The sequence below is a fragment of the Lethenteron reissneri genome, chromosome 20 (assembly GCF_015708825.2).
Source record: "Lethenteron reissneri isolate LAM-NWPU_2019-01 chromosome 20, ASM1570882v1, whole genome shotgun sequence".
Taxonomy (NCBI): domain Eukaryota; kingdom Metazoa; phylum Chordata; class Hyperoartia; order Petromyzontiformes; family Petromyzontidae; genus Lethenteron; species Lethenteron reissneri.
The window spans coordinates 9,549,190-9,566,313 of NC_083798.1; the positions used below are offsets into that span (position 1 = coordinate 9,549,190).

General features: G+C 47.4%; 1 long non-coding RNA gene across 1 annotated transcript; it reads right to left on the reverse strand.

The window, feature by feature from the left end:
- Positions 1–4,581: 4,581 nt before the first annotated feature.
- LOC133344723 (uncharacterized) lies at positions 4,582–10,562 on the reverse strand. The gene is made up of 4 exons (XR_009755369.1): positions 10,431–10,562; positions 9,590–9,719; positions 7,407–7,536; positions 4,582–6,828 (listed from the first exon to the last, which is right to left on the reverse strand). It is a non-coding gene; the product is annotated as an uncharacterized LOC133344723 (long non-coding RNA).
- Between the last annotated feature and the right edge of the window lie 6,562 nt (positions 10,563–17,124).

The window sequence follows — 17,124 nt, forward strand, 5'->3', positions numbered from 1 at the left end:
TTCACGTCTCACACACACACATTCACGTCTCACACACACACATTCATGTCTCTGTCACACACATTCACGTCTCACTCACACACACTCACGTCTCACACACACTTACGTCTCACATACACATTCACGTCTCACACACACACGTCTCACACACTCACGTTTCACACACACACATTCACGTCACACACACACACTCACGTCTCACACACACACATTCACGTCTCACACACACACACTCACGTCTCACACACTCACGTTTCACACACACACATTCACGTCACACACACATTCACGTCTCACACACACACATTCACGTCACACACACACATTCACGTCTCACACACACACTCACGTATCACACACACACTCATGTCTCACACACACACGTTACACACACACACGTCACACACACACACAGTCACACACACTCACGTCTCTCTCCCACACACTCACGTCTCACACAGACACGTCACACACACGTCACACACACACACGTCACACACACACACGTCACACACAAAGACAAAGATCACCCGTATAGCCTTAACATACTGTAGGGGCAAGTGCTGTTAGCAAGCACATCACACACACATTCACGTCTCTCTCCCACACACTCACGTCTCACACACACACGTCACACACACGTCACACACACGCTCACACACGTCACACACACACGTCACACACACACACACGTTACACACGTCACACACGTCACACACACACGTCACACAAACACACACGACACACACACACGTCACACACACGCACATTCACGTCACACACACACACGTCACATACACACGCCACACACACACGTCACACACACAGACGCACACACGTCACACGCACACACACACACGTCACACACACACACGTCACACACACATTCACGCTTGCGCGCGGTCTGCCAGGTTAAACAGTGCTCGCTACAGGACCCATTTCGGACACGCTTGCAGAAAGAATTAGAAAACACTAACCTGCCCGCTCTCAGTGTGAGCCCCGCGGCTTGCCAACATCAAAATGCCTGCTTATTTATACACACGCATGTCTCACACATGCGTGTGTATAAATAAGCAGGCATTTTGAATACCTTGGTTGGAGGTGCGCGCATGTGCGCATACGCGCACCTCCACCCAAGGTATTCACCTGGCTTGAGCCAGCGCATCAGCTGTGTAAACACCGCATACTTCTCCATCAAGTTATTAATTGCTCCATTCTCTCGCCGCCTTGCTTTCATTATTTATTTGAATCTCTGTCTGAACGATGGCTCCATTTCTAGAAAAACTGTCCCGAGGGAGGCGACTGGCGACTCGTCAACCAACGTCGCAGCGTCTTCCTCTCCTCTCGTCACCGCCGCTCAGATAATCCCCATGCTCCCCACCTCCCTTCCGTCACCACCGGACTAAAATACCGAACAACAGAGCTCTGACAACGAACAAAACAGGCGCATGGGGACGGCGCGATCCACACGCAACACTGCGATCGTGGCGAACGGCATGGAGCGCTCCCTTTTCAATCGCACACACGGCCAGGCACAGCGCGAGCACAATGGCCCTCGTGACTACTGCCCGTGTGCCCTACATTCCACTGAAATCAGAACAGTCATTTGCATTCGGCTTTGCCGAAAACTTCAACATTAATACGAGACGCGCATGAATATTGCATTCGTGGGACACTCTCCTGCACTGCGTTGACTGCTCATTAAATATGATCTCATCTTCGTCTGTCACACGGCACACGTCTCAGTGAGGGATGTGGCCCGATGGTCAAGACTCATGGTGGAGCTGCAGCCAAGAAATGGATCGCATTCGAGAGACCGTCCATGGCTGCCGAGTGCTTTTAAATAGTTCCAAACGCGGGTGACGAAAGCAATTATTTTTAGTATTTAATATTCAGAAGTCTGTTCCAGAATCCGATGGACAGTGTATATTGGTTAATGGGAGATGCATCTTTGAAAAAAAACTGCTTTGCTTTCACAGTTGACTGGCTTTGAAACGAATCATTATTCAACGGTCTATGATCTTAAATCCAGTTGATATGTGCGTGATAAGAGTATAATCTGTCTGAAATTATTCAAATAAAGATTGGCTTCCTTCTTGAATAGTAGACTGATTGAGGAATAATTTCATGCCTTTGGGGTATTTTAAAATAATTAAATATATAAATGAAATAAACACGTGCTCAGAAGGGGAGAATAAGCTACAACATCCGGTAGTCATATAATCGCAAGATTATATGACTCTCAGTAGAGCAAAAATATTATATACCCCCAGGAAACTAATTATAATTTAGATGAGGAGGAGGATGGCCCAGATGTATTTCCTAAAGAGGTTACCAAATGGAACCTTCTGCACCAGATGGAATAATGGCAGAGACAATGTCAAATATGTGGAAACAGCTGTTGGATTAAAATATATCAAATCTTTACAACAAGAAACATACACCCGCCTCATTGAGATGTATGTACATTTTGTCCAATCGCTTAAAAAAAAAGTCGCTGCACACCCCCCTAACTTTCCAGGAAATACAGCGGTCTCCTAACACGGTGACAGAAATGCAATCTATCCTCTCCGCAGTAAAACAAATCAATACTCGGCGCTACCGTAAAATGCGAACGTGCCGATAATGGAGCCCTGAGTTGTGTCCCGCACGGGATCTCTGCGACGATGTCAATTAGCTCACCAGTCATCTTAAAGTGCCGCTCCGGGTTCCTGACCTCGAGCCGGCGGCAACGTGCCGCTTGGAGGCAACTAGCGGCGTGAGAATCTTCAGGCGTTGGACGATCGGACTCGGTGTTTGCCGGGCGCTCTCCGTGTGGTGCGCACAGGGCAGCTCGCTCTGTCGGGGAACCTTTTTATGCAAATTGCAGAGGCTCAGAGGCTCCTACAGAGTCGTGCGTTTTGTATTTGTGCGAAGTAATGCAATGTTTTCCGACTTAAGATTCAAAGGTGTTTGCAGCTGAAGGCGTTTGCAGCGCCAGACGGGGTCGGTTGGTGGGGGGGGGACAAATGAGGTGAGCGCTTTGCAGTCGCGAGCTGCGGCGCGACGCACAAAGAGAAGCCCGCGGTGGATTGCGGCAGGCGAACTGGGTTTGCATTCACAATGAAGTGGGCGAAATAAATAGAAATAGCGCTTAAATACACCAAACCGTGAAGGCTTTCGGGCCACATGAGGCCCATGTGTTTCCGACAAGACGTTTCCAAGTCAGCGGCATGATTTAATGCAGAGGGAGGAAGGGGGGGGGGGGGGCTTCAAATTGTTCAGACAAATCGCAGGAGTCGCCCTAGGAGGAAGCTCAAGTAAACACGATCGCATGCCCAGATTTGAGAGCGGCGGTGAACGTGGCGCCAGGATGACATCAGGTGAGTTCCACGGTTAGTGGAACGAGTCGAACCCCCGTCGCAGGCAATGTTCCGATCGAAAGGATTCCGCGCCACCCGCACGCACCGACGCAAATGATTTAGAAGCGCGCGCTCAGACGGTGCCGTCCAGGTCTGATAGGACCGTGCACACAATCACAACACGAAGCTGCGTGCCGTCACACGTCTGCTTGGATAACGGTGCAGATTGTACAACACTCTACGCACCCACCTCTACCATCAGCTCTCCCTCTGGTATAGGAGGCACAAATACTCGCGCTCTTCAAGAAAACCCTGAAAATAGCCCAATCCCCGAGCCAGGGCCTATTAACAATTCAAGCTCAGGAGCTAAGCAAGATTCTGCCTGGATAGTACTTGGATGGGCAACCACCATTTATAAGATCAGATGTTCTTGGCTGCTGTGTGACGATGGTGTGAGCAGATGGCAGCATAAACACATGATTGTGTTGTACTGTAATATTCCAGCATCTATCTTCACCAATCCGCGCTAACCAGCGTGGTGAGGTATGGTTCAATAGCCTCCACAACCCACATGGTGTCAGGCGGCCCTCACCCAGCAGTGGATTGACGAAAGAGCTGCATGTCTAATCAGCAATGGATATTCTGGAATTAGAGATCTGGCACAGTGCAGCGAGTTAATGGCTGGACAAGGCCCACGTGAAAACAAACAAACCATGAGCACCAGCTGCAGGCGCCCTCTGTATATGCTTCACTATCAGAAGTCTCGAGCAAGAGGTTTAATTAGTGTGTTAGTGCGTCATAAACCGATGGTGCCGTGGTTCAACAGTTTACGACGGTCACCGCCAGTAGGGCCAGCGCCTGTTTCTGGAAAGCAGAACGGCCGCGCTCTCTCTATCTTGTCAAGCGGAACTCTGTAAGAAAATAAATGTGCACAAACAAAAAATATCTTCCATGGCACACGCAGCTCGAATTTCACACGCGACACCAGCAAGGACACAGCACCGCTGGGCATCTCACGATCAGGGCCCAGTAAACATCATCTGCGCAACGTCACCCTGCCACACGATGCTCCAGAATACAATCACCCTCGTTATCTTGACGGGAAAATAAGAACGTTGACATGCAAATGCCGTTATCGGTTTAATAGGCGAGTGCTTGCTGGTCAAGCTCGATCCATACGATGGCACATTTAAATGCGAGTAATCCGTAATGACATCGTGCGAGTCTTCTTCCTGCACTCGACGTTGCCGAACTACATACGTGTTGCCTTCGTAAGCGAAGCGCCACACACCGAGCACAGCTCCAACCTTGACGCCAACAAAAGCAAAAACATACCGTGGTTGCATCGCGCGGACAGTTTAGCTTAACAACCTGTTTGGGCACCACCTCTCCCCTGCCTCAGTGTGGACAGCAAGCTCGGGCCATGCAACACTGGGAGCCAATGACCCCCCGAGTATTTTTTGCAACAATTGCACAATCCTCAGAAATCCTGAGAAATAAGTCCGGTGCTCTGCGGCGAGCGAGCGCGTTCTGTTTACAGTCCGCGCGACGGTAAATTATGAACACTTTCAGGTAGTTAAACATCACAATGCGTTCCGGGGATGTCTGGCGTGACCGCGGCGTGACAAGTTACAGGCAGCTTGCCACGTGTGACCTGATTGTTTTTAAAATTCGCTGCAGTGACCACGCGCTGACCCATTGCTCGGCTGCGGTAAATCACCTGCATTAAAACTGGCGAGACAACTTCTGATTTAGTGCAGATTTCTGTTCCCCTTAATAGAGAACGCACACCACCTTGTCGCGGCAGGTTGAATTTATGGAGTCCCGCTGGGAGGGGGCGTACGGATTGTTTGAAAACCAAACCAAATGCAATGTGACCAGCATGGTTTGTATGTAAAATCCCTTCGGCACAGCAACATCATGTTCCTTCCAGAGAAACAAACACGCCCTCGCCGAATGCCTGCTGTCAGCCTTCAGAGGCAAGTGGAGTGAGCAATGGGTCCGTCTTGGAAGACGTTCCATCTGTGCCCGCACTAAGCAAGCACACATCCACAAATCGTGGCCAGACTGCACGTTGATACGAAGCAAAAATAGATTCCTATTTTTGCAGCCCCTTTGACAATCCACTGCTGGACGAGACCCTCCCCACTCCGTGCGGCGTGGGGAGGGCCCAATTGGAACTCCATTTCAGATATTAGCAATCCTGCCCCAAGCAGGACATTTTACAATCATGGTTGAAACATTGTTTGTTCAGTGTATGGCTACCATAGGACGACCAAGCAAAGTGCACCATTGAAGGCAACCATAATATTTGGTTAAAAATAATATTTGTGCCCCTTTTAATATTTAACTATCAATACACGATTGCAACATTCCATTTCAGAGAAAAACGATAGTCCCTGATGCAATCGTGTAATTTTGTTTTAATGTTTGCCAAAATATTTACTTTTAAAGAGCTGGACTTCATGCTGTCCTATGTACAGCCAAATATCGTGCTCGGGTCCAAGTGTTTCACATCACCAAATGCACGAGCTGCCAGTACTAAATTAAAAGCCAACCTCAACCGGTGTCATTGGTGACCATCCTCCGCTCTTTGCGAACTTAACGAATTTCGAAAGCAGCCATAATAGAGGTTTGTTTTTGTTAGATCGCGTAAATATAAATGTGTCGTTAAACCCGCCACCACCTGACACAGCCAATTAGTAAGGTGTGTCACGTAAACAAAATATGTCAATAAGCTACTAGTTCAGCACATCGGTGTGTTCGAGAGAAAACTCACAACATTTACAATTCCAGCACGACGTATAGCTAGTAATTAAAATCAGCATGATCAGGCGACAGTCAGAGTTGTGAAGAAATCCACAGTTGGAAAGCAGCGTTGAACGTTAGCGTGTTTATGAAATCCCCGGCCTACAATTGAGCGTGGTTATGTCACTTCAACTCTTCACGTGTATTGTTGTTTGTGAGCGCAACTTTCGAAATAACTTGTTATTTCCACTCAGAATAACATCCCGTCCGGCACAACGGTCCAAGCTTGGTAAACAAAGCTCGCTCCTCTGGTCGGATGTTACGAATGTTTACCTTGCACGAGCGTCTAAAAAAAAATACCACATTTAAAACAACAACAAAAACTGTTCGAATAGTTGTAGGTCTTGCCCTTTTTTTAGGAATTCTGCCACAGTGCAAACCAGAGGTCGCCAGTTTAACCTCCCGGCATGGAAATTGAAGAATCGGGCAAGGTCATTAATAACAACCGTCTCTATCCACCTAGTATTAGATATGGGCAGACCAGTTCGTCACCTGGCAGGTCCCGTACGTGTTCTCACACCTCTTCAGAGATGTCTGGATAACGTGGAAGAGTAGGCCAAATACCCCCTAGATGGACTCTCAAAAGGGCCTCTCCAGTATTCCCTCCCGTCGAGGTCCTTCCACCAACAGTGGTTGTGGGCAGGCAATTGCAGGGCGCCACTGGTACCGTCCACTGTCCCTGTACAAGGACACATGAAGGCAGTAAAGGCATGATGTGTAAGCGAGACAGCAGCGTGTGGCTCTTCACGTGCAGCTGGCATGTCATACCCACAGCCAATACTCATGCGCAATTTATATTCCTGGCATTATGACAATGCTGACATTGGTGGTATCACATGCACAAACTCTCATACTATAGAAGTCAATTTTCCATTTACAGGCTTGTTTAGAAATATGTTTTCATTTCAATACAACAAACTAAAATAAAATAAATTACATGGAACGTAATTACATTTCGATGTATAACCTTGATTCCCAAACACGAGGACCAGAAATACATTCTGCGCAGGTTTGCGTTGTTACCTTTTTTATCTATCTGCTGTAATTTTACGTGAAGCCGCTTGCCATTCGGTGTTGCGTCACACATCAAGCCGAAGCAATACCAATACCCGCCATTCGCCACTAAGTGACGGCGCCTCTGCCAGGCCAGGTGCACTTTGACGCCATGTGAAGTGTTGAAGGCTCGCTGGCAGGTCACCAGGTGCCATGGGTTAACTGACTGAGATGACCGGTAGATGCACCAGCTGTACCCCTTACTGTGCCAACTTGCTGCATTTTATCCGCCCGGCACTCCGCTCGTTGTTGTAAGCGTCGCTCCTCTGCCCTCCGTTGTTGTTGGAGGGCGACTGCCTCCAACTGCCCAGTAGCAGCGTCCTTCACGATCCTCCTCCACACGCGGTATGACACACACATCGGAGAGAGATTCAATCCCTTGCACTATTTTTCAAAATGCAAAATGGCAACGTTGTTTTGAGGAAAAACTGTTGACCGTTGCACGAAAGCATCGACACAACAATCCTCTGGATAATACGATTTAATCACGTGCCCCCCGTAGGAATAACTGCCATTACAGCCTGCAGTTTCATTGAATATATATCAACTGACTGGGACATTGACACATAAATAAAGCATCCTTGTTCCTCAATGAGGAAGTTGGAACGGGGGGGGGGGGGGGATGTTGCCCCAGTGTAGTATTTAGGGGAAAAGTCACCACTGGTTGGATAGGGCACACACGTGCACCGTGTGCGAAATATCAGGCGCATGTTACTATGCGCAGGCAGGGACGGGCATTCTTTGACACAACATATATAAATCTAGGCACTCATTCATAGTAGATAGACATACTTCAACATAATCCTCTTGGTGGCACGACTAGTGATATATGTCCAGAGTTATCGACGGATGACTAAAATCGACTTTCCTCTCAGGCTAAAAAATGATGGCAAGGAAAGGCTTTGTTTGACCCTTATGCATATTTCACTTCGCAGTGATAATTTGTACCATTAGTATCGTATATTATTCCACTTGTTTACTCAGAAAAACCTCGATGAGTCTCAAGACTCATTTTTACGAGGGTCCTTCTCATGTTTAGCAGTGGTGGACAACGATTGCTATGCATTTGCCAATCAAGTCATTTTCAGTGTAATTCGTCAAATGTTGGACCGTGATCCCAGAACACATTTGCCTGCCTCTCCCTCGAAGGTGTCTCTGTCTGAGCGACGTCACGAGATCGTTAACATCCACTCTGTTTTGACACATTCCGCGGCAAGATGACGACGCACGCTTCCATCGTTTGGTTTCGCGGAAGAGGGTAGCGCAATGTCCTGCAGTCAGCTGGGCCACGCCCACTCGTTTGGGTGGTGCGGGAGCCTGGCAGCTTTGCCTTTCCAGAGATCGCAATGATGTGATCACATTTGGTCACTCTCCTGCCGACCTTCTCGGTGTCGACGTGACTCGAGCAGCCAATGACACGCAGCAACTTGCCTTCAGATCCAACCCAAAGTGACATTTATGGCCACTATACTGTAATTAATAACGCGGCCGAGCATTCCAGCTCTTTCAACGTCACCTCTTTTGAGTTGAACCACCCAACTGGTTGGTGTTGTTTATAGCAAAAGTGGCCACGTGCACCTAAGCCTTGAGCTACGCAGTTACGGGCGTGACGATGGCGTACGTTTATGAGGCTTCCAGTCACCTGCGTCAACATTTGAAGACGCCTTGGATAAACACTTGAGATACATTCGTGTAGTAAATGTTCTAAACGCAGAGGTGTGCGTTTTTTGTTGTTGCTGCGTGTAGAACTTGAACTGCACGTGTATCAGAAAGCAAGTACACAAATCACGTGCAAGGCCTCGGACAGTGGGGCCCACCACGGTCCAAAGCACTGCGTGGAATCAACCGCCCACAGCTGCCCTTTGCACAAACAAATGCCCGCGTGTCTCTCTACTCGGAGCACAATACTGTTTATTTAAAAAAAATATTAATTATTATTCATGAATTGCCGTCAGATCCCAGAAATATCTGGCGAATACTTTGCCGACAAGTTGAACCGCATTGTGATCTTGCAACGTGGTTTTAAGACGACCACGTGAACAAATCACGCTTGGCTCACGTTAAACTACAGTTAACAAACTAGTTGTGAATAACGTTAACGCTCTCACATTTGCTAGGTCTGTAAGATGTCCAAATATAATGAGAAAGCATTCAAGGGCACAAGTGAATGTGCATTGTTTGGTTTACTGTGGAATGTCAATTTTAGTACACGGTTACCAGTTTTGTGAAGTGACATTAATTCAAATGCCACTTTTAACTTTTCCGCAGTTTTTCATTACCATGTTTTTTTGGGGGAACGGAATAATGTGCTCCAGTCAGCATTTCCCAAGACACGATGCAGAATATCCAATTTACTCTCAAGGTCTAGTCAATGGCCGTGGACTTACCCAAAGGGTCACTGACAGCAATCCAGGCAAGGTCAGGCGACGATGGTTTGCATAGCCGTCCAGGAGGCTTGGAGTCATCTCCTTTGTGAATGGTTGGTTTCGGGATATGGCTTAAATATGACGCTCCCTGCTAAAAAAATGTGACAAGTGCCCTAATCAAAAGCATAGAATTGCATGACAGGGCCTTAACCTCACTCCAAACACCAGGTCCTAAAATTAAGTGTTTCAGGAAGGACTTGAAAATGAACATCGATGACACATCCATTGATTTCGAAGAATAAAATATATTTGTAAAATGTAGCCTTTTAGCTCCCCATTGTTTTGTAACAGACTGTAATATTGGATTGCATCGCGTTTAGACGATATTATTGCACTTAATAAATATATTAATAGAATGATAAAAACAATTCACAAATCCAAAAACTGCTAGAAAAAAACTTACGATAACAATGAGAAATAACAACCCTACACAGATCAAAATACTGATTTGTTAAAATACTGTATGCCAATGTCTAAAATATTCTAACAGTAAAAATACTTGTGTTTTGTATTTATAATAGAGTAGCAGATGGTTTAATCGCAAACAGACAACTTATAATCAGCATAATTTTCAGTTAATTGTCAATCCAATGCTGGACCAGGGGCTCCTCGCACCGTGTTCGCATTGGGGGATGTTTGACCATACTTCACCACGCTGGTCAGTGCGAGCTGATCTAAAGGGCACGGCAGGATCACCAAGACCGGTTCAGATACAATTCACCGCTGACGTTAGCCATAGCTGTAAATCAAAACGAGTGACTCGTTTCCATAGTGCAGCGGCGCTAAACCTCACGCAGCTCACCGCTCTCTGCAGCTCACCGCTCTCTGCAGCTCACCGCTCTCTGCAGCTCACCGCTCTCTGCAGCTCACCGCTCCCCGCAGCTCACCGCTCCCCGCAGCTCACCGCTCCCCGCAGCTCACCGCTCCCTGCCCCAACAGCAAAACAATCAAGACGCACGATTGCAATTAGATCGAAGAACTACTGTACAGCCCACACCTGAAATTAGTCTCTCGGGCCATCTGCGCAATGTAGACGAACATAAAATGCCCGAGATCTTCGTGGCTGTTAGCAGTCGTGGGGCGTTTTAAAATGAACAGCCCTCCTGCCCCCAGGGTTGGAGGATGGAGGGAGGGGCTGAGCGAGAGGCAATGGCAACACAGTGGTGGTGGGGGTGGAAGAGAGTGAATATAATGCCAGGAGATGAAACAAAAACATGATACTGGTAGGAACCTCCTGGTTACACCAGCCCACAGGGGATTATTCCGTCCGTCCGTCGTGCAGGGAGGGGCTGGGTGGGGTGGGAGGGGCTGGGTGGGGAGGGGAGGGTGGGGAGGGGCTGGGTGGGGAGTGTGGGGCTGGGTGGGGAGGGGCTGGGTGGGGAGGGTGGTAAGGGGCTGGGTGGGGAGGGTGGGAAGGGGCTGGGTGGGGAGGGTGGGGCTGGGTGGGGGGTGGGAGGGGTGGGGCTGGGTGGGGAGGGGCTGGTTACTCCGTGGTGCCCTTATAAAACTCAACGTTTAACCTACTCACGCCGGCTGTGCCCGCCCTCACAGTCGGGCATATTTGGAGAATACACCACGCCACCGTTGACCCTGGCCATTGACAGAGCAACCCAACGTTCCTACCAGCTCCCTCCGCAGGAATGTGCTTCTTTATTTTACCAGCTAAGGCCCACTGATCTGCATAGCTCCTTTTCAGAAGCGACCTGGCTATCACAAATGATAGATCAACGAAGCGGCTTATCATGTGGAAATGTACAGCAGCCAAATCCTCTAAACGCATGGTTCTAAATGTGGAGGGGAAAAAACTGGAGGACCCGGAGAAAAATACATGCGACCGTGGGGAGAGAGAGACACGCAACCTCCAAATATAAAAGCGTCATGGTCGGGATCGAACCCACACGCTTCTGTATACCAGGCGAGGTAGTTAACATCTCGCCACGTAACAATGCATGGGGACCAGGCAGAATTTCTGGATTACCACTGCGGGCTACATGTAATAAAGTAGTCTATGCTAAGGGATTTAGGTATAACCAAATAACCCACATGGCAGGTGGAGGCCCTCATCCAGCAGTGGATTGACAATAGGCCTGTCCAGGTGCTGTACATACGAATGGAAGATGCGATGTTGCAGCGGTTTGCACACTCAAACATGAGCCTGGTTACCTGAGTTTGATTCCTGGCTCTGGCTAATATCAGTTGTAAGTGATATTCGAGCCGGTTATTCACCAGTTCACACTAATCAGCTTGGTGAAGTATGATCAAACAACCGTCATGACTTACAAGATGTGGAAAGGCCTTCAATTGGCAGTGGCTGTACATTTATCTCCATAGATATAAAAGGCAAAGTTGTGAATGTTTGTCTGTTCAAAATGTTTAGCGTACTTCCCGACATGCAACAAACTTGAAATTTGCCATGTGGGTATTTTCCAGACTGTACACCATGCAACAATGATAAAAATAAACTTTTTTTGGCGGGGGGGGGGGCTCAATAATGCATTGATTTTTTGCACGGCAAGTGAGCTGTGACGTCAAATCTGTCATGTGACCCGCGCGTGTGGAAGCGTAGCGCATTGTAGTGTAGTGGTTAGCGCGCCGCGCTACGAACCCGGCGACTCTAGTTCGATTCCCGCTCATGGCCACAACCGGTGACGATTATTTAAACCGGTCCTGGGCCTCCTCTAGGTCGACTCAGCCTCAAACTAGTAACTGCTGTGCTTGTGTGAACATCGCCACTGGGGAGACAAAGGCGGCCGGGCGTGGTGGATCCAAGTCCCGGGGCGAAGCCGGGCAGTACAGCAAGTATTATAATAAACTGCAAGTGAAAAGCAGAAATGTGACATTTTCTTCATCCCATGATGATATCCTGTACAATAATTATCATCGGTAAATGACAAAGACAACCCATCACAGCATGAGTGCTGGCCAGAAAACAAATTGATTAAGAACACACAGAGATGTGCAATGCACACGGGTCACCATATAGTCGAGGTACAAACCCTCCTCCATGTGTACGGCGCCCAGAGGCATATCATAGCAGTGAACAATGATGACTGTACTGTACTAATGAGTCCTCATAAGCATGAAACCGGTCTACAGTTGTGTATTGGTTTCATTGCTGCCTACCAGTTAGCCAGTTGGTCTAAAACGACAACAAGGCCTCACATGTGGTTCCTACAGACTCGTCGACTGCATAAGGCTTGAGAGATGTCTTTGTACACGCAGTGTACATCTTCGTGTGTGTTTGTGTCAGTAAATTCAGATCATACACAACATCGTGCAAATTATAAATATCATCGCTCTCCGGTGGGTTGAAATACAGCGCGGCGATTGTGCCGTCCATGTGTTTCCCATAGTATTCGTAGCTGAGGTTTGACGGCCAAATCTATCACTCGGACAAAATCACATATCACACGGGAATGACCATTTGGGGACTGCTGCCACAACTTCGACCGATAGAGTTAAGCGTGTGCTTGGCTGAATGCTGTCTTGATGAGCAGCGGTCTATGGGAAGAGTGGCTGGTTGCACTGAGAATCAACTCTCTCAGCATGTTGAACTTGGCCATTTGGCAGACCGCGCTACATTCGGTGCCAAAATGCACACTGAGTTGCCTACTAAAAATGAACGGTCATATAGAAATATAGAAATGTTGCGGTGGTTTATGAGTAGAATAAAGACATTTTATAAAACTCAAATATTACTGTTATAATTAGCAAGAGATTTAATTATTTAGCCAAGAACCTAACAGAAATTCCAAATAAAGCACGAGGTGGTGGAATTGTTCGTGGTAATTCATAACTTGAACAGAGGGGCTCTTGGATATAATGTAAACCGAAAATAAAATTCAAAGTATTCCACGAATGTAAACTCAAAAATCCAAGTTAGCAAATTAAAAACATCTTTGTTGAATATTCACAAGGATTTGTTGTGAATGCATGCACTTTGCAAAACACAAGTGACTTGGCAACCGGGCGTTTCAACAATGAAGAGCCCTATTAGTTATCTACGTGATGAGCGGAGATATGCAAGTGCACAAGCTGTGACGTGTCTGTTGTTGACTCCTGCAGACTTTCAGCCCAGTACGATTCCAGCTACCGCCTCAACATAACTTTAACAGCGTGTTAGATAGTCATGGATGTGAAGAAATTGGAGCACAATCAGTGATTCCTCACTAAAGATGTTTCCCAAATCCCCCCATTTCAAGATTACAGATAAATCAGAACGCCACTTCAAAGCTCTTCACCCGCACACGCACACGTGACCCGCACACGTGACCAGGACACTCCAGCACCGCGGTCTCTCCACTGGCTTCCTGTCACGTCTCGGAGTCAAGTGACTGTTTTTTTATTCATGGTTCTACCCCGTACCTTCCTTTTCCCTCTCTTCTCATTGTACTCTCCGGCAGGCTTAAAGGCATATTTCTTACAAAGCTCACAGTCAGCGATCGATCCGTGGGAGGTCATCGCTCATTCAAGGCTTCTGCTCTTCTTGACGTCTGGAATTATCTTGCTCTTGAACTACAACGCAGTTGAGACTCTGCCCTTGTTTGCGTCAAAAATGATGTGCATCTAGCTTCCCCCTCCTCTCTTCCCACCCCTGTGAAGCATCTGGATATGTGGTTGCATTTAGACGCTGCTATATAAATGTAGACTGTGTTGTATAAATACACCTCGTGCAATCCACGGGCGGATGCTGGCTATTTATGGAAATGAGGGGCCTTCAGTGGACCAAGTAGAGTCCTGGTCATAGCAGTTTGAATGTGGGCAGGAATTTGATGAAGTAGATCGTCAGGACGTACAATGGAAAACGACAACTTCAGAACTGCGCCGAAAAGTGGAAGGATCTGGTTCTATCAAGAAAGAAACCAACACTCTTACAAATTGCTTGTGAACTTAGCATATCAGAACCCAGTGTGCCAATAATCCGTCATGAAAGCTGGGCACGTCCCTGGTCGGTTTTCGGAGCAAATTCGAGTTTGTGAAGAGACTTCGGCAGTGTTTTGAAATAAATCCTAAAGTTTTTTCTTTCACAAATTGTGACTGGAGATTAAACTTTATATTAATCTCTGGGACGCAGAGACGAAACCAGATTATACGCGGTGCAGGGTAAACATGTTGGATGCAACCGTTAGTTGTAGAGTTCATGGTCTCATCTTTTTGGTGATTCTGAAGATATTTCTCTTCGTTTGTTACATGCCATGCAACATCACAATAGCAGGGCAAGGGTTACGCTGCCACACTTACGAAAAAAAAAATCGGCGTGGAAAGTTGACTTATTTACGCGTCGCTTCTTCACAACAACGTGCCAGTTCACAAGTCCGATTTGTCGAGGCGGGCATCAGGAGAGTGCGGCTTCGAGGAGTTTAACCGCAACACGATGCAGCCCACACCCCCCCCACACACACACAGCGACCGCATGCTCATCTTTCCATTCAAACACGTGGAGAATCCACACACACGCGCGCGCACGTGCTTGAGCGTCTATTTTCCAATGGCGAAGAAGTCAAAGTGGCAGTGTCAGGCTGGATTGAGGACCAAGAAAAGTGGACTTCCGCTCGAATATTCTTCTTCAATGCAAAGGGCAAGTGTGTAGAGACGAGAGGGGTGGGTGGGGCACTGGGTGGACCTTGCCTACAGCCCGTCTTCCTTACGCAGGTAGATCCCTTGGCGAGTGGCTGCTTTCAAATAGGCCACTTACGCCACATGGTTTCACAACAACGATGATCATGTTGATGATCCAAGAATGCATACCTTGGATTATTGCGTTATCTGAGTATAACTTGAACATTCCATTTGAGTTTTGTTGCATAAAAAAATGGCAATGTTGGAAAAAACAATGAAAACTTGTTTCCACTGTTGTGTTTCTATTCGTGATTGTCTCACCGACTGCTCAATGCTCATATACTGGCCGGGGACATTTGGCCAATTCCATTTAATCGTATTTTAAATGTGGGAAGAAACGAGGGCACCTACACATAACCAAATTCCACAAAAGAGTACACACCTACTTGCTGCACTGCCTCCTGCAGGCACCTTGCTGCACTTCAAGCTGGGTGTCTTGCACAAGCTCAATCGCAGCATGATCCACGACCTCCAGGTCACTGGGTTACAAGGCAGCCGCCGTTAGCATCAAGCTGAAGTTATATAAAATCATAATGAAAAGCACATGGATCACATTTACAATGTTAGATCCATTTACCCTGTAGTCCACTAGAATGGCAGTTACAGCTTCCCCTAATAACACTCACTGGAATATGGAACACTATAGCCCACGATCATATATAAACAGCGCAAAACGAGATTGGACACACGCCTATTCTTCCATCCTATCTTGTTTATTCCAAAGAATAATTCACAATTCGTTTGAACGAAGAGAGCAAGCGAAGATTTGGCCATCTGCGGCTGACTTATCTGCGGCAAATTGAGCGAATTAAAGACAACACAGTGCGTGGACCTGGATTGAATGTTGCATGCGCCCCTTTGCACAGGCCAAGAGTGGTCCTAATTAGATTCTATTGGGTATTATGCAGAGCCCACGGAGTTCTCGGAGAAGAGAATTGTTATTTTACTGCACATATTTATTTAATACTCTATAAATAAAGCCAATTATATGTTTTATTTCAATTTCCAGTGCACATCATGCTGAGCAGCAATAAAATGGCTTTTGGAACTTTTCTTAAAAGCTCTCTTAAACCCAAGTTTACTGCCCCTATCTCAGCCACAGCACAAAGCTAAAGCCCCCAACAAAAAGCCAGCTGAGTTAACGCAGGCTTTGCAAAGGCCACAGGCTATCTTCAGTGACATCTCCAGCCAAGTTAAAAGGGTGTTACACTACGAGACTGGATATTAATGAACAGAGAGCGCGTGATTGTGGGCAATCTGATCAGACACTGGAAGCTAAGCAGCTGTGAGCCCGGATAGTGCTTCGACTGATGACCACCACGCACAGCGGGTTGTTGCAAGTTGTTGTAGGAAGATATGGTGAACAACCCAGGGTAGTGCATACAAATCCTATTGTTCTACTGTACTATGTTTCAATAGCTATGCTCCCCGCCGCCACCAATGCGCACTGACCTGCAACACCCGTACTGGGTGTGGAGACCCCATCCAGCAGTGGATGGACAAATGGCCTGTGCGTGTACTTGAAGTGTCTTATTCCCATTGTTATTGGGTTAACTTATAGTACACACTTTGTATATACTGTATAAGACTCAGCAACAGCGATGTAAGTCTCTGCACACTAAACTGGACATCGCACATATGTAGCCGTTAAACATGTTGGCCGATTTCGGGATAAGCGTACGAGAGCCTGCCTGCGCGCGTGCGCGTGTGTGTGTTGTGTGTGCGCGTTATGTTTCGGCAGCGGTAGTGTAGCGGTTAGCGCGCTGCGCTACAAACCCGGCGACCCGAGTTCGATTCGCGCTCACGGCCAACACCAGTGACGATTATCTGACCCGGTCCTCTGTCCTCCCCTAGGTAGATTCAGCCTTAAATGAGTA